This window comes from Bacillus rossius, chromosome 16 (genome assembly GCF_032445375.1).
Source record: "Bacillus rossius redtenbacheri isolate Brsri chromosome 16, Brsri_v3, whole genome shotgun sequence".
Lineage (NCBI taxonomy): Eukaryota > Metazoa > Arthropoda > Insecta > Phasmatodea > Bacillidae > Bacillus > Bacillus rossius.
Genome location: NC_086343.1, coordinates 38,517,974 through 38,540,156, shown reverse-complemented (window position 1 = coordinate 38,540,156; position 22,183 = coordinate 38,517,974). Strand labels below are relative to the sequence as shown.

Below are 22,183 nucleotides of genomic sequence, written 5' to 3'. Positions count from 1 at the left end.
CAATGATAAGGTGGTTTAAAATAATTACTGATTTTATGAACTAATATATTTAATAATTGAAGAATGAAGTAAGAATGAGTGCGAAAATCTATTACGAGTTGCAATGAACCATCTTCAACTTCAATGTGAAATACCGTCCATTACGTTATTATGTCCTATCAGAATACAATATGATTTGATTCGTAAATTATATAAAATTTAATAGTTTCAAACTAGCTCAGTTCTTTACCTAAAATATTTCAGGGGTACATACTCTTTGGGAAATCTTTAACACAATAAACATTTGAAAACTTGTACACCTTGTTTTACGTACCTCGTCATATAACTTTATACTCATACCAATATACCTTTTGATTGCTCTAATTGCAGTGAAGTTCATGCATCCGACACCTATGTGTCCCACTTGATCAACCTTGGCAAAATCAATCCATCGTAATTTACTTGAAAGATGATTTCTTCATATTTTCTTGCTCACGACGATTTTGACTGTTGATTTGCGATGAATGAATATTCACGGGAATCGAATCACAGTATCACTGTAGTAGTTCAGTTTTCTGTTTAGTCCGTTCGCTTTTGAAAGTATCTTCGTGTCCTCAGGAAATGATATATTTTGTCCTGGTCAATCAAGGAATGATATTTCGTTAGTTAATTAGCTGATGAGACTCTAGTTTCTGTAGTATATATTTCTCGTGAACTTTTGATGTTCATTCAAATTCTTTCTTTTGGCGATGTGTAGAGTAACATAATTCTATTTACTCTAAATTCTCCAAAGGCCTATTGAAGTCAAAATGATCAACTTTCTATAGGCCCTACCCGTAGTGGACGATTTTTAACCAGTTATCTTTTACACATATATATTCAACGTTCTGGGAACTCAAGACGAACTTCTTGATCACTATAATTGTTCACGAATTATCAAATCTGTTCTTCATGTAGACTCGCTCATTCGCAATTAGCTGATTTACGTTCCAATTATACGCAAATATTCAGCTTGAAACGTTCAGTTTGTGGGACATTTCTAAAACACATCTGTCCTTGAGCATGTCTTAGTACAGAATGTTCTAAAATTTGTTCCAAACGAAACGTAGTTATGCCCTAACTAATTCTCCCTACTTTTGTTTCTCTACAAGTCAGTATCTATACTTACCATTTACCCTCACTACAAACGTAGATAACATAATATGTTTTAATTGATACTCACATTGGGCTTGATAATTTAAAAAAAATACATTTACATAGTCTAGTCATACAATATTAAATTTAATTAAAATTAGCACTCACTCTGTTTATTTATTCTGCAATAACATCCACAAAGTAAAATAACATTAATTTCGGCAAAATGTTAATTGCTATACACAAATATGACATGTGACAGCTGTACATATATGTTTCCACTATACCTAAATAAGTTTACGAAACAATTTTAGTTTGCCATCGTACTTCACACACAGAACCTCTGCCGTTTTTCCCCTTTACAATTTGTTTTGTCCACAATGTCAATAATGCGGCGCATTCAATTTCTAAATTATTTCGTCTTTATCTGGCGCAATTAAGGCGTGTACGCCTTTTCTTTCAAATACTTGAAATTAGTAATGATCAAATCCTATGATATGCAAGTTTTATTACTGCCATATTGCGTATTGTTATACGGAAAAGGCCTGAGCGCCCAAGAGCACTTTTTTTTGTCTCATAAAAGTGAACATTTTATAACATAAAATTATCCGGCGCAAAAATCTACATTCATCCGTGAGTCACATTAGAAATATGTGAAATAATTTCTTTAAAAAAAACACGAGAGACTGTACCCCGGCAGACTTCGACTTGAATCATTGAGCTGGCAGCAGGGTGCTGTGTATATGTTTTAGCAAGGACACAGATACGTATTTAGGTAGTGCCACATTTGTAGTCATGTTAATAATGTACGTGTAGGTGCATCGGCAGGGGAACTGGAGTGTTGTCGTGTCGTGATGTCTGTCTAAGGCCCAGTGCAAACGGAGCAACTGTTTGAGACGAAGGTTGCAACGCAACTGCGACCCGGGACCCGGGATCCACGGTTGCATGCAACTGGTTTGCGACTGGTCTCAAACCGATCGCCTCGTGTGCGGTTCCGCACCCCTGTGCGATGTAAAGGTGACAAAGTCATTGTGAGCTCTACCGTTTTGCGACAAAACAGTTGCTTCGTGTGCGCTGAGCCTAAGATGTGGAAGAAGGAAGGGTTGGGTGTGAGGGTTCCTTTCTTATACTAATCCGAGGAACTCGAGCTTAATGCTATAAGGAACTAAACGCCAGGCCACTACCTGCTCCCTTTCCATGTGCCAACTTGAAATGCCTCCTGTACTGGAGTGGCCTCTTAAGGGGGGAGGGGGGGCGATAATTTTGCACGTGGAGTTAACCAACACGTAATATCTGGATGTGGTGACTGTATGCTGTGCACTGCTCATAGTTTTGCCTACATGCATGAAATAAGAAGAAAACATTAAATAATACATAAAGATTTCTATAAAACATAGTTTTGACAGAAAAAAAAACACGTTTCACAATCACGCTTTTGTAAGTGCAGGCAGCTCCCCTTAGTGAGGGGGTACTTAATTCCAGGGGAGCCCAGCTCCCTCCCCACATGAATCAACATCCAGGGGATGCGTGATATCATATGTCGTAATTTTCTATCACTTATTTTAGGATATATACATAACGAAAATGAAAGGATAGAGCACTTCACTCTTTTAGCTATACAGAGTTGTGGTGCATTATATGGCTGTTATAAAAAAAACTTAAATCAAAATTTTATATTTTTAAATTATTAGTTCATTCAGCAATAAAAAAACGTCTTTATTTAGTTTCTAAACTATAAATTTATTTAATTCTTTTCAGTCTCAAAATTTATTAAAATGGTATAGGATACTTCAAACTAATTGAGATACTAAATACGAGTGATTAAGTATTATTTATTTGTTAAAATGTATTTAAAATTAGTCATTAATGCTCACTTTAACTTATAATTTCTGCTAATGCGTCTACTCTACAAAGAAATTATCCTATTATCTAAGAGAAATCAAGTGTTTCTATACTTGGAAAATATCCAGTGCCTGTCTGGCAGCAAAGAGACGCAATCAAAAATAAACAACTGCATAATCTACAGTGCAGCATTGAATTGTATACACGGTAGATGCCCAACTCAGTATTAATGGCAACATTTTCCTTTCAGCTGTACCATAGCTGTATTTCGTTGGAAATCAACACGGACTGATGGAATGTCCGTATCATACACTTGATCACGCCGGAAGAGTGGCCAGATAATTTCAGATATAGTACCCATTTTTCAACCATAACCCGACATCGGAAACAACTCTAATTGGAAAATAATATATATATTTTTTTAATTTTCAAAATTTAGGGGCATTACGACCCCCTCTTTTTTTCCCAGCCACATTTTGCACCATAACCGGACATTTTGGATCGGAAACATGCACAATCGAAAAAGAATAGAGTTTTATTATTTTCGGGGCCTGCCATTTGAAAATTTTGACGTCATCTTGGAAATTTGTATTTATTGACATAGAAATTCACGAAGAATTCCAAATTTCAAAAAATATCTGCAACTAATATACAAATTGATTTGATCGGTTCCTTTCTTTGGTTCAATACCTGGGTAATGCAAAATATTTTAATATAATTTAAAAAAAATACTTATGTTATAAATCATGTTCAAAATCCTAAAAGTAGCCTAAGATCCACATAAACCAGCCTTCAAAAAGTCTATATATCCACCATCTTGTAAGTTTGTATTTAGTGACCTAAAAAATTCGGAAAATTACCAAAAATCATTAAAAAAAATTCAATTATTTAAATAATGTTTAACGCGATTGATTTCCGTCCATGGTTCGATTCTCGATCAGTGATATGTATATTTAAAATTTATAGTAAACGTTATGTTTTTCTTTTTTAATGCAGGTTGCGGGATGCTCTCTTATGGTCGCAAGAAAATGAAGACTTCGCTAGGCATCTAGGAGAAGGAAGTTTGTCTTACATGTTAGTGATTCTCAACTGTCTTAAGGCATATTATTGGACTGATTAATGGATGTTTTGTGTTAATTCCACCTGATAGATTATTGTATTTTTTTAATTTAGGAACATTTATTTACTAACTAAACGATACTCTTAATAAATTTTCACTTCTCAGTACAAAAAAAAGTATATATACAAATTGTTTTCTCAGGAATTTTATAGAACACATATAAAACCATCAGAAAACTTGATAGGAATAATCAGGAGAAAGTGTAGGGAAAACCTACAAAATAATGACAGGATTTATCGGGATCACATGGAGAAAACTAAAGTATGTTTCCCAATATCAAGATAACTGAACCACAAAAAATAAAAAGTTAAAAAATAAAACAAAAAAAGTTACAAATTAAAATTTGAAAAAAAAAAAACTACAATACATATTCCGTCAGCTTGTGATCTTATACTTTGTTCAGCAAGGATAGAGTTCTATAACAAGCCGGATCTAGGTCAAGGTCAATGTCATCCAAGATGGCCATCGTGACATAACAATCAAATATGGCGGCGGCAATCCTCCATCCGTAAGCCTGAAGCCTGGGCTCGGATCGACTACTATCCTAGACTTGTTTGCAGTTGAAGGGCGTGTCAGCTGGAGACCACGTGACGCGCCCATAACCACCGGACTGACTGCTTCCAGGTGCTGACCGCCTCATGGACGGCGAGAGAATCTGGTTCCACGCCAAGGCCGAGCCTTGCTGCTGTCGCTCTCTGCCAAGCACGGGCTTGGTTCGTCCAGTCTTTAAGGGGGGTGGGGGTGCGCTACGGAAATGAAGCTGTTTTGAGGCCTGGTTTATATACTAAGCAAGCATTTTTGACTACAATATTTGAATTTGGATATGAATTAACAATAAAAAATTGAGCGCCATTCAGTATTCGTCAGCGATGTGTAAACATCTGACCTCGGTAACGAGCAAATTCATTAGTTCTCATGTTTAAAATAAAATAATAACCGGAAACTCGAAAACGAGTTTAATAGAAATATATATTTTTTTAAATAATGCCGTGCGTGATAAAATTAAGTAATTCGTTTTATGATAAAAGGTTAACATTTTTCCTGGTGCACGCCCATCAGCGAGATGGCCGGAACTTTACTTACTTGGCTATAATAGGTGCGTGACCATCAGTTTTGCGGCCAGGTAACTTAGAAACCTGGTGTGAACCCATCATCATGATGGTTGGGGCTGAACATTATAGTGCGGGGGTTAAGAGCAAAAAATCAGCTGAACCCTGCACTTTTTGATAAAAGCACGCTACTTCGTACAATTCATAAATACACCCCCCTGAAAGTTTTCAGAAGCGGTGCCCTTCGGTACCCCTCCTGGGGGGGCCAGCACCCCCCTTAATATGTGCGAAAATTAAGTTTTTTTCATTTAACTCAAAAACGGTGGCTCCAACGACAAAAACAGTTATATATAAACTGAAAGATATTTAAATTTTCTACAAAATTGTTTCCTTATATTTTTTGAGTAGGACTTACTGTTTAAGAGATACGAAGACTTTTGTTTAATAATTTTGTGCCAGTTATATCTGTATATCAACCACTTTATGCTATTGCCAAGCAAATACAATTTCTGAAACCAGAAACACGTGGGGAAACACATTTTGTTATTATGCTCGGAGGACTTCACATAGAACTTGCTGCGCTCTGGGCAGTCGGCCATTGGCGTGAGGACAGTGGTTGAGTAAATGTTCTTGTACAAGCTTAAATCACGACTCAAGGTAAAGCAGATGCAATGATAAAAGCAACACATATCACACGCCCATCAAGTTACTCTTTGTGCTCTGTATTCCTCGAAAAGGAAGGTATATAATGTTTACAGGGAAACATGTGATGAAGAATGTCAGCTAATTTTTAAAGATTGGGATGAAGAAAGGTGCAAGCTATATCCTCATCACAAATTCTGGAGCTTAGTAATGCATCTGGAGAGAATAATATTACAGTTTGTTCGTGCCATACGTCAAGCTGACTTTGACAAGTACACATTGAAGGTATGATTAGACTGTTGCCCTGGTTTTTTGCTTTAGACCACACACATTATGATCGATGGCTTTCAGTTCATGTTAGAGACATGGTTAACTTGGAAAATGATCATCCTGAAATCGCAAAAAAAAATTTAAATCTGGTGCATTTGTGGCAACAAAATGCAAAAGGAAATTCTCAAACATTGCCTTAGATCATGCTCATGAACAGGTTAATGCTGTATTGAAAGGCGATTGTGGCATAACGGGCCTAACAGAAAATTCTAAATCTTTTAACAAGTGGGTTTTGGCTAGTCCTGAGCTGTATGTTATAGTTCAGACATTTGGAACATGTTCGGCTGATCCTGATAATGTAGTAGTCAAACATCACCAAGACACCAATTCGGCTCAGAGTCGTTTTAAGAAAGATGTAAAATGTTTGGAAGCGGTGATAGATAACCTTGGCAACCCATTTCTGGAAGACAGCCCCAAACTTTATAATTTATTTACAAGGGAGGTTGCAGATAGTACAGTTGCGAATTTTTTCCAGATTATTGGAAAAGAGGGAAAACAGTTATATGAGCGGTTTGTGAAGGAAAGGCTGGAAGAAGCAACTTTGGGTATAATGGAACCCATAAAACTAAATATATTTCCTACATTGAGTAAAACTAAAAACTCTACCAAGAAAGTTGGAGATGGCAAATTCGCTGGCCTGAAAAACGATTGCTCCTTTTTTGGTAGAGTATACATAGCCTGTCAAACACAATACGGTGATCTTGATGAATTCTTTAAGCATGAGAATCAGTGCTGTCCACCTTCACTGTCGGTTAGTGGTGAAATACGTGTATGTCAATCTAAATCAGATTTAATACAGTGCATACTATCAAGTTCGGAAGAGGCTACAGTTTCAACATTACCTCCAGTGAATGCAATACTTTTGGATGCAGCTGCAATTGTTCACATGCTTCAACCTAAAGGTGCACAAACATTTCAAGACTATGTGGATGATGTATACCTTCCATATATTTTTTCACTGCCAGCCAAAAGGCTTGATATAATTTGGGATTTGTATACCAAAGATAGCCTCAAGAATTTTGTTCATACAAAATGAGGCAGTGGAAGAAGAATACGAGTCATGAGTTCTACCAAAATTCCTCATAGTTCGCAAAGTTTTCTTAGAGATAGTGAGAATAAAACAGAGCCTTTTAAATATCTTAGAAAACACACCATGCAAGCATGTAAAACTACTGACAAAGAAGTGTATTCTACACTGCACTCAAATGTGATTACTTCTGTACAACGTGAAGATATGGACAGTCTATGCCCCTGTGCACATGAGGAGGCCGATGTCAGACTCATAGTTCATGCTGCAGATGCTGCAGCACGAGGTTGTTCCAAAATTGTGATACGAACCGTCAACACTGACGTACTTGTACTTGCTGTGTGATTTGTGAGTCAGATTCAAAACTTGGAAGAACTGTGGGTTTCCATTGGAACCGGAAAACATCAACGTAATGTAGCAGCTCATAAAATCTCATCAGCCTTGGGCCCCGAGAGGTCAGCTGCATTACCCATATTCCATGCGTTTACTGGCTGTGACACAGTGTCGCAGTTCAGCGGAAAGGGAAATAAAACGGCATGGGAAGCCTGAAAAGCGTTTCCTGAGGCTATATCGGGATTTTTGTCCATGGCAAGAATTGAAGTTAGTGAGGCAATGCCTATAATTCAGAAATTCGTCGTAGTAATGTACGACAGAAGTAGTCAGTCAATGAATGTAGAAAGAGTCTTTTTACCAAGAAAGGCAGGCAAATGGAAGCGATTCCTCCTACATTGGATGCCCTTTACCTACATGTCAAGCGTGCTGCCTACCAAGGAGGTTGTGTTTGGAGTGACGCAGCAAATCCACGGCCTGAGGTGAGAATAAAATGTATTTCCCTTTATTTAAACTTTCATTTATTTTTTCGGTGTGATGTTTTGAAACTTGTTCTAAAACCTAGAATATGTGTTGACATATATCCCAAGTCCTGCAGAATATGGCTGGAGGAAAGATGTTAATGAATGGCAGCCAGTCTGAATGACTCTTCCACAAGCTTCAGAGTCTATGTCTTCATTAGTGCGTTGTGGATGCAAGTTAAGGGTGTTCATCACACTGCAAGTGTTGAAAAGTACAACTCAAGTGCACTGATTTGTGCAATTGTGGTGGCAAATGCAGTTCCGACTACAAATGATTTTCATGTGCGTAATTACTTACTTATTTGTAGTAGTAATGCATGTTTTGGGTGGCAGGAATTTGTGTTTTATTGTTACAATGTCTTAAAGAAATGTTAAAATTTAACCAATATTTGATATAATAGGTAATGGAAAGAGTACTAATTACAGGAATAGGCCTACATACCTGGGAACAAACTTTGCATTATATTTGCCATGTTTTAAAAGACATTTTAGTTCGAATGAATACAAACATAGTTTTATTGATGTGAAGTGATTAATTTTGTATATAAATATCGACTTGAAATTAGTTTTTTTTTAAATTTAAAACACTGTAATTACCTTTTTAACTTACTGTTATGTGAAACATCAAGCAACTACATATTGTAACTATATGTATTTCTGTTGTTCTTCTCATCATAGTTTCCAAAACAAATAAACAAAATATGTTGTTGTAACTTTTGTAGCATTAAAATATACAATTCATATACAAATTTATGTTTATCAAGGTATTCATAATTATAACATCTAGTCAACACGCAAAACATAGAAGTATCCGAGACATTTCAAATTGTTCTGGATTATCCATTCCAGGAGTTGGCGCAATGCGCGACTTGTCATTTCTGTAGTATAACTTTATTTTTAAGTCTCGATTACTAATTATTGTAATTAATATATGTTCCATTAAATATACAAATGATTTTGTTCTCTGTAGGTATTTAAGTTTTTATAAAAACTATTGGCCAATAATGTAGTTGAGTTTGGTTTTCTTACTTAATCAATATATTCTAAATGTTAATTATTATTTTTCTACCAAACGGTAAGTTCTTCTTAAAAAAATAGTAAGGAACATTATTGTAGGAAATTTAAATATCTTTCATTTTGTGTATGGCTATATTTGTCGCCGGAACCGCCGTTTTTCAAATAAACGAGAAAAACTTAATTTTGGCACATTATAAGGGGGGTACCGGCCCCCCTATGAGGGGTACCAGGGAGCACCACTTCTAAAAATGTTGAAAAGTGTTCAATAATAAAGTATACGAAGTGGCTTGCTTTTATCAAAAAGTGCAAGGTTCATACCCTTAACCCCCGCACTATTATGTGGTGCCCGTGGCTAAAACAAATGCGTGCCCAGCAAGGTGTTGTGCGAGGCTTTACCCGGTGCGCGACAAGCAACAAGGAGGCCGGGGCTGAACCTGGTGCTGTGCTCATCAGCGTGGCAGCCGCGACGAAATATGGTGGGCGCTTATCAGTGATACACGTGTTGCGTGCACTGAAGCTAATGCAGGTTGCCATCTGGCAACGTGATGGCTTTGGCTATAACTGGTGCGCGACCAACAGCCTGGTGCACGCTCAACAGTGTGGTGCCCAGGGCTTAACAGGGTGGTGGCCGTGACTATAAGTGGTGCTAGAGAGCACCCATTAGCGTGGAAGTCAGGGTAAAACCTGGTGCGCATAAGCCTTTGTGATTATCATCTATACTGCGACTTTTTACACCCATGATAATTACAGTAAGTCAATATATGTTGAAAATATATTTGGTACAACAAATCCGAAGGAGGTATCGTGTTAAAATCTTAGAAATATCCCTTAAAAAGGGTTAAGCATGGATTGCTTTTCATTGGCTTCTAGATATTCAGGGAAAATCAAATAACTCGTTAGCTAATTATATTAGTGATTCAAGAGTGCTTTCCGCGATATTGCTTAGTACTAACGCGAATTTTGCATGTCCATAGTAATCCGGAGGATACTCTTAATTTAATTTTTTGGAAGAGACAGAGAGAGCGAGAGAGAGTGAGAGAGAGCGAGAGAGTAGTAAATAATAGTCCCTTCTGGCGATGGACCTGGACCGTGCAGGGTGGAGCTGGTCAAAGACCGAACGTCCTGAAGGGAAGGTAGCCATCTTGGATGACCTTGACCTTCAAAATTACTAAAAAAATTTCATATATGCCTAACATTGGACATGACCTGGTTGGAATGTATTCCAAGCATCGAAAAAATAGACTTCCATGGTAGGCACAACGATGACGTATTTATCTTGTTGGACAAGTTTATTGTCTAGTGTTGTTTTTCCTAGCGTGAATGTTTCATAAACACGACGAAAGGTAATGGGAAAACTAAATTTATCATTTATTTTAGGATTTAGTTACTCTTATAGCTGGTTGAGAATCAAAGCAATGATGGGAATATATCACGTCTATCATTATAATAATTGATTTTTTGGTAAATTTTGGAATATTACTCGAATTTATAGGTGAATAAATACAAATTTCTAAGATGACTGTCATAAAAACTTAATAAAGGCTGGTAAACGAGGAATTTAAGCTGAATTTATGATTTTGAACATGATTGATTAAATAAGATTTTTTCTCAAATGATTTTTCGCATCTATCAAGTACCGAAAAAAGGACAGGAATCTATCGAATCAGTCAGTATAAAAAATTTCAAATTTTTTAAAATCATTTTTTTGATTTTTCCCGAAATTTTTAGGTTAATTACCACGAATTTCCAAGATAGCATCCAAATTTCCAGATGGCGGGGTGCTACAGTAAAAAAAATAATAATTACTACACTTCAGGGGTGAAAATTAAACTAACACGGCGGTAGTACACTCTAGAAGATAAAAACAACATGCTGGATCCAAGATGGCTGCCTTTAGCTGACTAAAACTAGATGGCGGAAGTGACATCATACTGGCTGATTTAATAACTTCCTTGTCATTCATTTGGGATGTTAATCTATCGGTGCCTTCTTTGGAAGAAGGATCTGTTTTTTTTTTGTCTTACCAGGATCGAACAAAGGACTCCATGACTTAAGAAGGTTTTTAAAATAATATTATATTAAATGTTGATTAATTATTTTTTTATAACTTTTAATATTGTTCAGATTTTTTTAGTTAATTAATTACATATTTTCAAGATGGCAGCCATGACATCATAATCCAAGATGGTGGAGTGTTCTATTGTTAAAACATTTATTATTATTTTATAAATTTTAAAATTTTTCTTCATATAACGAAAATTGCACCATTTGTGCCATAATACAAGATGGCGGCCGTAACTAAATGTGCAACGATGACTTCTTACACATCCAAGATGGCGGGTGTAACATAAAGTGGCACGTTTCTAGAAACCAAGATGGTTACGGTATCGAAATGTGCAACGGTGTTTTTAAACAATTTTTATTAAAACGTTATTAATTTTTTTCCCGAATTACTAGCATAAAAATTACGGAAATTCAAGATGGCTGTCGTAAAGATGATTGCAGCAGTTACATAAAAATTAAAAATGTCGGTCATGCATCCAAATTGACTACTAGGTCATGACCTCAGCGGCTCAAAGCGACTTTTAGATATGGATTCTTAAGCCACATTGCGGACCTTTCAAGCCAACGAAATGTTTTAGGACTAAAACAGGAAATTTGCCCTCAAAACTGGAATTTTTTCCTCCAAAAAAATAAAGTCTTTTTCAAATTTGTCGAGATTTTTTGACGTAATTTTTTCCTCCAAAAACAAGACATTTTGGCGGATTTAGGCTAATTATGGGCCAATATGGGCCCCAATTTAGAGCATTATTTGAAATTTTTAAGTTAAGGGTCAAATCAAATTCATCTAATATGGCCGCCGTGACGTCCAAATTCCTCGAAAAGGGCCATATATCTCGAAGAGAGGGAATATTCCTCAGAAGCCTCATCATATCATAAAACAAAATATTTAATTTTTGAAGAAAAAGTACTAAAATAAAACAAAAATTAAAAATATTTAATTCCTTTATTTTTTAAGTTCCAAAATCTATTTAGGTCTTGGGTTGGATTACCGGCAAGGGTAAATATGTAGTTAAATAATAATAAAAATTAAATTACATTTTAAATTAAATTCATGCATATGTACCACCGATTGATGTCTATAAAGTTCAGTTTATATTATGGCCGCCATATTTTGAAAATCCATAACTTTTAACAGGATGTATTTTAAAATATATATTAAAAAAATTAAAAAAAAATGTAATCAGAAAATATTTAGGAGTCTTCTAGTCGAACCATGCTAAGTCATTCGATTAAAATGGCGACGGGTCCTCTCTCTACGGAATACACCGGCAGACTGATCTCTCACCACTAACGACAAAGCAGATGTTTTGTAAGCCAGTATTACGTGATTGCAGCCATCTTTTTTTAATCTGCTGGAGGCTACCACCTTGAATCTAACAAACAGTTTTGTCTGCTAGAAGACGCTCCAGTCATATCAGTTTAATTATACCTGTTACAGTGCAGTAGTATTTATTACCCTTGATCCCACCATCGTATCGAATATCGTGGCCGCCATCTTGAAATCTGTAAATATTTAGCTATAGTTTCGGAACAAATTTCCAAAATTCATCAAAAAATATGTACTTAAAAAAGGGTTTAATTATACTTACTCTATTCGACCCCAATTCAAAATAAAAAAGAAAACTGAATTAAAATTAACATATAAATAAATTGGTTTAAGAAAAAAACATTGCAAATAAAAAATATATATATCATGTAATTTCTTCTCTACTACAATTCCACAGACACGAACAAATAATAAATGTCATTTTTCCAGTAAGCAGAGAAAGTCTGTTTTTTTTCTAGGTTGAAATATATCAACACGACTAAGTTTCCATCCGCTACATATCGATGATATTTTTCCTCTTCATGACTTTTTTTTTAATAGAATCATTTACCTAATCTTCTGCATCGTGTGAAAGGTAAAGAAAAGTAGTTACTTTTTAATGCTCTTTTGCAAGTATCATCTCGAAATGGCTCAGGTTTACCGTAGGAACATTCCAGCAAGATATTATACTTCAATTACCCAATCGTGTACCAATACTTATTCGAGTTCCTTAAGAATATCCTTCTCTGCAAAAGTTAGAATAGTAAAACAATATATTAGCACAAGAGAGCTGTTAAGGTAGTAATAGTCTTTGCACATTGCACAGAATGCTGAATTATCCAGGTAAAATCCATTTGTGGATGGTCTGAACAGTCGTAGGTTGTGTTGTACGTTGAGTCAAAGCTTGTTGTTGCTGATCCATTTTCCTGTTAGAGGTATTGCGCGTACAAGTCTGAACCTTAACTTGCGGATCAGAACGTGAGTATGTTTTCTCAGTGTGCTCCTGATGATTCCTGCCAATATTTTAATGGTTTTCTCTGTGTGCTCCTGTTTATACATTTCAAATTTTGTTGGTTTTCTCCATGTACTCCTGATTCTTCCTGCCAATAATTTTTTGTTACTCCAAGCTCTTCTGGTAAATAATGGCGACGCTTCTGTTGGTTTTCTCTGTGTGCTCCTGGTTATTCCTGGCAAGACTTCTTCTTATGTTCTCCGAGTGTTTTTTTTAATTCCAGACAAAAAATCTCTCAATCCATACTAATATTATAAAGCTGAAGAGTTTGTTTGTTTGAACGCGCTAATCTCAGGAACCACTGGTCCGATTTGAAAAATTCTTTAAGTGTTAAATAGTACATTTATCGAGGAAGGCTATAGGCTATATTATATTATCAATAACATTAGGGACCCTTACTAAAAGTCCAATTTAGAATAAAATGCGTTGGAGGGGGTTAGATACAACATGCAGTACACGTACGAGGTGTGTGTTGATGATGCCGCAGGTGCTAGAAGTTAACGACTATTTCATTGTTAGTGCAGTCCTCATCACCGTTGAAATTTTGCGGGTACTTTAAATATCAAAAATTGCCCTTTTTTTCAAGTATATATATTTTACAGACATGAAACTTCACAGTAATGTTCCTTATGTTACGCAGGATGACATTTTCCGAAAATTAGATACCATGGGTGGTTAAAACCAGGCAGCAGTGGGTACTTTATCTGCATGAGAACAGGATTTGGCATTGTTCATGCCTTCTGCGTCTCCATGGCAACGGGCATCGCGCGGCAGTGGCGTACCCACATGGAGGGGCATGTATAATGATCTGCGCAAGAGTGATCTGCCTGTAGACTGCCGTAGTGAAGTACGTGTACATCAGTTGTACGTTGCGTGCACGAGTCCGGAAACCATCGGTGCTATTCATTTTCTCTCCGGTACATTATACAGCATTGTAATAAATGTTCACAGAATTTTTTTATTTACCATTACTGTAAATGGGGGATGTGGCTTAATTTTTTTCCATTAGTATAGCCGTGCAAAGCCGGGTCGGGCAGCTAGTGTATATATAGGCCTATTTTTTATAATGTTAACCAACAAACACTTACTTTATTGTTTACCAGGCAGATATAAGGCAAAACAAATTCATTACTAAAGTTACTCAAGCGAATACTATGTATTGAGACAGTTCAGAAATGCTAACTTGCAAGACAAAATTTCTGCTCTTTGATTTCTAGTGAAGGCCTTCTCTTGGAATTGTGTTGAGCATCCCGCATCCCACATGAAAGAGTGACTGCCTGTACAGGACAGCATGTGGCGTCAAGTATTGAAAGAATCGGGTCTTAATGAAACAAATTATTTGCCAAAGATGAATGGAGTTGCGAATGGAGCTATTTTAGTCCGACTCTTGTTGGCACGTAGCCTGTAGCCTCGTAGCCCTGTAGTCTCGTAGCCCTTTGCCATGTTGCTTAGTAGTCTCGTAACTTCGTAGCCCATAGCTAGTTGGAGCCTCTTAGACACGTAGTCTTATAGCCATGTTGACTCATAGCCTGGTAGTCTTGTAGCCCCGTAGTCTTGAAACCTTGCAGTCTAGTAGTCTTGTAGCTTCATAACCAAGTTGCCTTGTAGCCAGTTGCCATGTAGATTGTAGCCTCGTATCTTCGTAACATCGTAGTGTCGTAGCTAGTTGGAGCCTTGTAGACATGAAGTCTCATATTCCTGTTGCCTCATTATCTTGTAGTCCTGTAGCCTCGTGGCTTGTAGTCTTTTATCTTTGTAGCTATGTCAACTTGTAGCCAAATGTTTCTCAAGCAGTTAGGCCTAAGAAAGCTAGTGCTGATGACTTTTGGAGCCAGTTACTGTTGGAGCCAAGGACTGTTGGAGCCAATGACTCTTACAGCCAAAGTATTTTCAAACTACAGACTGTTGGACAAAATAACGTTTGCAGCCAAAGTCTGTTTGAGTCAATGATTTTTGAAGTCTATAAATTTTAGAGCCATTGTCTGCTGTATATATTATTTTTGGATCCAAACACTGTTTGAGACAAGTATTGTTAAAGCCAAAGACTGTTGGAGCCAATGAATGTTGGAGTATTAGACTTTTGGATGATTATATTCTAATGCAGCCTATGATTAGATCGTATCTGTGTGATGAGATCGTATGCCTGCGATGAGGCCGTATACTTGTAACCAGATAATACCTATTTTATGGGGTCATATCCTAAAGAGTTGTTTCTTCATATAAATTTACAAAATTTTCGTTATATGCGCATAGTTAAGTCTTTAGTCTTATATTCTACTGTTGAGATCATATTTCTCTGATGGTATCGTATCCCTCTGACGAGAACGTATCCCTGTGGTTATATAATATCCAGGTGCTATATACCTGCAACGATATCATATTCCTGTGTCATGAGCATATAACTCTAATGAACACGTATCACTTTAGCGAGAACGCGTCCCTCTTATAAGCTCTTTTTCCTTACGATGAGAGTTATCACTGTGAAGAAAGCGTATCCCTTTAAAGAAAACGTATATCTCACATGAGCTCGTATCCCTCCGATAAAAGCGTATCCCTCATATGAGATTGTATCCCTATAATGGTATCGTTTCCAGGCGACAAGATTGTGTAGCTGTGATGAAATATTATCCCTCTGGTGAGATCGTATCATAAAAGTTGAATTTTCGTTTAATTGTGATTCCAATTTTTAATTATGCTTCCAATTGGGCTTCCTTTTATGATGTGCTTCTTTTTTATTGTGATTACGATTATGCTTCCTGTTTGTCCACTGCGTGTCCTGTGTGTGTGCATAGTTGTGTACTGTGTTTCCAGTGTATGTACTATAGTGTCTATTGCATGTCCTGCATGTGTATTGTGAGTCCAGTGTGTAATAGTGTGTCCATTTCTTTTGTTGAATGTGCTTTATTTTTTTAATGTTCTTGCATTTTGACAAATGCGCATTCCTATGTGCTTCCTTTTTTGAATGTTGTTTAAACTCGTGTATTAATGTGAATGGATCGTGGTTTGACTCGCATATTATTCTGGCGGTCGCGGGCAATAAGTGAGTCCCAGACATTAGGGACCTTAGTCCTCCTCTGTCAGCTGTGCAGTGCGAATTAGCTCTCTCTAGTACGTTGCCTGGTATTATGTTACTGTTCCAATTTCGTCCTTGATGGACGGCCTATCAATGAAGAAGCAGACTCTTATGAGAGCGATGTCAATGGCAACGGATACTTCGATGGCAGCGGAGACCTAAATGGCAGTAACGTCGCTGGCGAGGCAGATCCCGGTGTCAATGTCGACGGGCAATACGCAGAACTCGATGGTATGTGTACCATTGTCAACGACAACTTTAAAGGAAATCTTAATAGTTATGGTTCCACCAGCAAAGGAGGCTTTTATATCTGCATTGATGTCTGCAGAGGGAACCACAATGAATGATTTTCACCGTCAAAGGAGAATTCAATGGGTGCATCACTACTAGCATTAATGATGTCCACTAAAGATGTATCGGTTCTTCCTAGCATCAGTGTCGTTACTATGACAAGGATTTCTTGAATAACTGTAATCCTCGTCGACACCAGAGGAAATAATTTTCTAATAATCCGCTTCGTACAAAATTTAAATTTGAGAAATGTTCCAATGGGTATGCAAAAAAATTATTATTTAAAAATACATTTCGTAAGCTGTAAAAGAAGCGCTTCTCTCCTCCAAAAGTCGAGACTCTCATTGCAGAAGTCTTCTGTAGCTGGTGCATTACGGAGTATTGATGCATCGAGAAATACAGACGAAATATATCACTGGGAAACTTTGAAAAGACATTTTCGTTCTCTCGAGTTGTACGAAGACATGACCATGACGCTTGGCATTCCACTGTGTTGAGTGTCATGTAAGGTATTGAAAAACTTGAGACGGCATGTGAAAATCTGCAAGGGTAAAGTGTGTTCACCTGCTTTGAACCAGCTAGTGTTGCAGTCTGCTCCGCAAGATAAGGATCAGACTATAAACAAACCAGTTGTTTATAGTAATTAATAATGTTATTTAATTTCAAAATTTGTAAATATTTATTTGTGAAGTATTGCCACAACTTGTGTTTTGGGAAACCTTCTTCTTTATCTTTTTTATTATACTTCATAGTAACTTTTAACAACGATATATTTGGATTTAAAACATATTTATTTGCCTACTTCCTCTATTCTTGCTTTTGAATTACAAGTTAGATGGAGAATTTTTATTAGGAAGGATGAATTCGAACGGCGAGCATGAAAGAAGAAAATGATAAGCAGCAAAATTGACTGAGACTTCGAGAAATGTACGAATCTAAAATTTATATAAAACTTAAAGTTCATTGCTGCTAATATTCGACCAGAACTACATAATCGTCGTCGAATGTGTTCAAGAACTACATAGTCGTCGTCGAAGATAGACCAGAACTACATAGTCGTCGTCAAAGATAGTCAAGAACTACATATGCGTCATCGAGGATAGTAAATCCCTAAATCATTATCAAGAATGTGAACAACTGCCCTTCGTCGTCATCAAGAATCGCCGATTTGGAGACCCATCATCAGGACGATCGAGAGCCGCTGTTCCTGGAGAGTCATCATCAGGACGATCGAGAGCCGCTGTTCCTGGAGAGTCATCATCAGGACGATCGAGAGCCGCTGTTCCTGGAGAGTCATCATCAGGAAGATCGAGAGCCGCTGTTCCTGGAGAGTCATCATCAGGAAGATCGAGAGCCGCTGTTCCTGGAGAGTCATCATCAGGACGATCGAGAGCCGCTGTTCCTGGAGAGTCATCATCAGGAAGATCGAGAGCCGCTGTTCCTGGAGAGTCATCATCAGGACGATCGAGAGCCGCTGTTCCTGGAGAGTCATCATCAGGACGATCGAGAGCCGCTGTTCCTGGAGAGTCATCATCAGGAAGATCGAGAGCCGCTGTTCCTGGAGAGTCATCATCAGGACGATCGAGAGCCGCTGTTCCTGGAGAGTCATCATCAGGAAGATCGAGAGCCGCTGTTCCTGGAGAGTCATCATCAGGACGATCGAGAGCCGCTGTTCTTGGATAGTCTTCATCAGGACGATCGAGAGCCGCTGTTCCTGGAGAGTCATCATCAGGACGATCGAGAGCCGCTGTTCCTGGAGAGTCATCATCAGGAAGATCGAGAGCCGCTGTTCCTGGAGAGTCATCATCAGGACGATCGAGAGCCGCTGTTCCTGGAGAGTCATCATCAGGACGATCGAGAGCCGCTGTTCCTGGAGAGTCATCATCAGGAAGATCGAGAGCCGCTGTTCCTGGAGAGTCATCATCAGGACGATCGAGAGCCGCTGTTCCTGGAGAGTCATCATCAGGAAGATCGAGAGCTAGGACATCACTACGTTCGTACGAATGTAGTTACTGAGATCCGCAGTTCACGGTATAGTTGAAATACCATATCTTAAGGTGGTATTGTCCGTAACTTGCGGCATATTCTGAGGTAATTATGAACTATGAGGAAATTTTATATCTTTACTACTCCACAAGCTTATAATTAATAGCAGTACATAACTCGACAGCCGTGTATCAATCTTATGTATGATTCATCTACTTACACCCATATAACCCTAGAAACTAATCGAAGAGTCCCGATTGAGTTAAAATAATATTAAAACTTTACTACATTTGAATATTGCAATATAAATATTGAATTTTATTCGAAGAGGTGCCCTATTACACAGGTTGTGCAATATTAATCTTAAACTATTCTATTGAATATAGCTATTCTTGTAAAAATTCCCATTAACATTTTGTAATGTGAAAGCAATATCATTTCCAGTAATATAACTATTCATATTTCAACAGTGAATCGTTTGCGTTATTATTGAAATTGAATTAAAACTTAAGGTTAATAATAAGTACAATTTTGTGTTTATAAATAACACAGTGGATCACCTTAACTTAACAGGTTACTGATTGTTATTGATTCAACACCAATAATCATAAACTTATACTCAGAGATCAAATATGTTCTTTAGAGTTTCTCAAATTTGGTATTAACCAAATTACTTTCTTTGTTGGTCTGCCAATGACCGGGCTAGTCAGATTGAAATAGGCGATCACAAGACTCGTACGCAAAACGCCGCTAGCAAGAAAATGGATCTGCAAGAAGAAAAATTCGACTCAGCGTGCAAAACAACATAAGTCTGTTCACGGTGCATTCAGACGGAACAAAAATGGATTTTACCTGGTAAATTCAGCATTCTGTGCAATGTGTAAAGACTATTATTCCCTGAACAGATCTCTTGCGCTAAGTGATTGTTGCACTTTTATAAATGTTGCCGAGAAGAATATTCGTAATGATCTGGAAGAAGTAATGGAACACGATAGGGTAATTGAAGTATAACCTGTTTCTGGAATGTTCCTACGGTGAACCTGAGCCATTTCTAGACGATACTTGCAGAAGAGCATTCAATATAATTACCTATCACACGATGTAGAAGATTAGGTAATTGATACTTTTGAAAAAATCTGTAACGAAGAGGAAAAATATCAGGTATATGTAGCGGATGTAAAATTAGTCATGTTGATATATTGCAACCTAGAACAAACAGACTTTTTCCGCTCTCTGATAAAAATGACATTTGTTATTTGTTCGTGTCTGTATGATTGTAGTAGAGAAGAAATTACATTATATTATTTATTTCTAATGTTTTTATAACCAATTTATTTATATTTAATTTAAATACAATTTTATTTTTATTTTGTTTTAAGATGAAGCAGATTTAGTAGAATCAAAAACTATTTCAATTACCTATTTTGTATGATTTTTTGAATTTTTCCCGAATATCTAGCTAAATAATTACCGAAATTTAAGATGGCAACCACGAACATAGACAAGATGGCGGGCGCTACGGTAATGACTACTACTGCACTCTAGCAGGTAAAAATAAACTGATATGACTGGAGAGTCCTCTAGCAGACGAAAACTGATTGTCGGATCCTCCAGTAGAATAAAACAAGATGGCTGCCATCATGTCATACTGGCTTACATAATATATGCCTTGTCATGAGTGGTGAGAGGTCAGTCTGCCAGTGGATTCCGTGGAGGAAGGACCCATCGCTTGTTAAATCGAATGACCTCACCGGATTCGAATCAATTTATTAAAATTGTTTTTGTATTTAAATGTTATAAAATAATGTTTTAATAATTTAATATTTTTTATTTAAATTGGATAAAAATTACAGATTTTCAAGATGGCTGCCGTAAGAAAAACTGCAACGATCTAGAGCCTAAGATGACGTTTGTGACATAAGCATGTATTTTATTTTTTAAAAATTAAATTATAATAATTTTTATTAATTGTATTAATAAATTACAAGTTAACCCTCGTTGGGAATCGAAACGATAACCGAAATCGATTAAGTAATTAAACAATTGAAGTAAGTTTCATTTATATTTTCTGAATTTGTTCGTAATTTGTTCGTCAAAAATTAAATATTTTGTGTTTACGGTCATTTCAGGTCGTGAACTCTGGTGGGGCCTTTGAGGAATTTTGCCCATCTCCTAGGAATATTGCCCCATCCCGAGGAATATTATCTATCCCCGAGGAATATCGTCATTCTTCAAGGATTTTTGCTCCTCTCCGTTAACTATATTGCCCCTGTCTGAAGATTTTTGCACTTCTCCGAGAAATTTTGACCACTACAGTTTTTTTTTAGGGAAAACATGGGAAATTTTTCCTTAAAAATGTATTTTTTCCCCCTCAAAATAGGGACTATTGAGGAGTTTAGAGGATGACCACTGTAACGTAAGGACGGTCTGTCATTTACACGCTCCACACTACACGCTCCGGCTCCATCTCCATAAAAAAAATTATTATTTACTACTAGACAGATAGTGAGAGAGAGAGGCGGCGGATAGAACAACTTTTCATGCGTTTTCCATTCAACACATTTCCGTTTCTTGGTGGGAATGATAAATATTTTATATATATATATATATATATTGGTATTTCTCTCTCTCACTCTCTGCCGATACACGGCGGAAAAAACCGTTACAAATAAGACACGCCGAATACGGGAAGCTATATCAGTTTTCCAACGGCCATCGCCTGTTGGTTTTGCTGGGGGTATTTATTATTTATTTTAGCTTGACGAGACGTACGTAACTGCCTGGCAGTTTTCAGTATTATTCTTAGCCTGTAAATTCAGCGCAAACTATGTGCATGCTTTTTTTGAAAGAGCTTCAGTATGTAAACTTTAACTTTACTGCCGGTAAAGAAATGCTCAGTTGGCCAGAGCGCGGCCGTGTACCTGTGTGTCCGCTCCTAGCCGCGAGCCGCTCAGAAGTACAGGGAACCACCAGCCACGAGCCAGCGAGTCGCCAAGACACTGCGCGCGACGCCCTCGGCCGGCGCCCACCTGCCGCCGCGCAGCCATTGGCCAGGCCGCGTCGGCCAATCGCGAGCCGCCTCGCCCCACGCCGCGGCCGGCCCTGAAGCGAGCCTTGACCAGCTGCACTGCAGACTAGCGCCGGGCGATGTTGTCACGTCAGCCCGCTATGTATCGGTTTAATACATGTGGTATCTCCAATACGACAAAGAAAATTAAATATTTTAGAAAAAAAAATTGTTTTAAATTAGTATACATATTAATGGGATAAAATATAATTCAAGTGCTTCAAATTACTTAAGAAGACACTAGACATGTTTTAGAACAGATAAAATAATTTTTATAAAAATTTAAAACATTTAATTAAAATATTGTAGCCACCAGTTTTGCCACTAGGTTAGTTTTCATACACTCTCCAATGCTGTAATCATTTAACTGTCTGGTATGTCTCTACTGTGTTT

At 37.2% G+C, this 22,183-nt stretch overlaps 1 protein-coding gene across 1 annotated transcript in view; it reads right to left on the bottom strand.

Annotated features, from left to right (window-relative positions):
* LOC134539890 (cytochrome P450 4C1-like) overlaps window positions 1-21,708 on the bottom strand; it is a 158,661-nt gene extending 136,953 nt beyond the window's left edge. Inside the window, exon 1 of the mRNA XM_063382239.1 lies at window positions 21,645-21,708. The gene's annotated coding sequence lies outside the window, so the exon portion shown is untranslated. The remainder of the gene's footprint in view (window positions 1-21,644) is intronic.
* Between the last annotated feature and the right edge of the window lie 475 nt (window positions 21,709-22,183).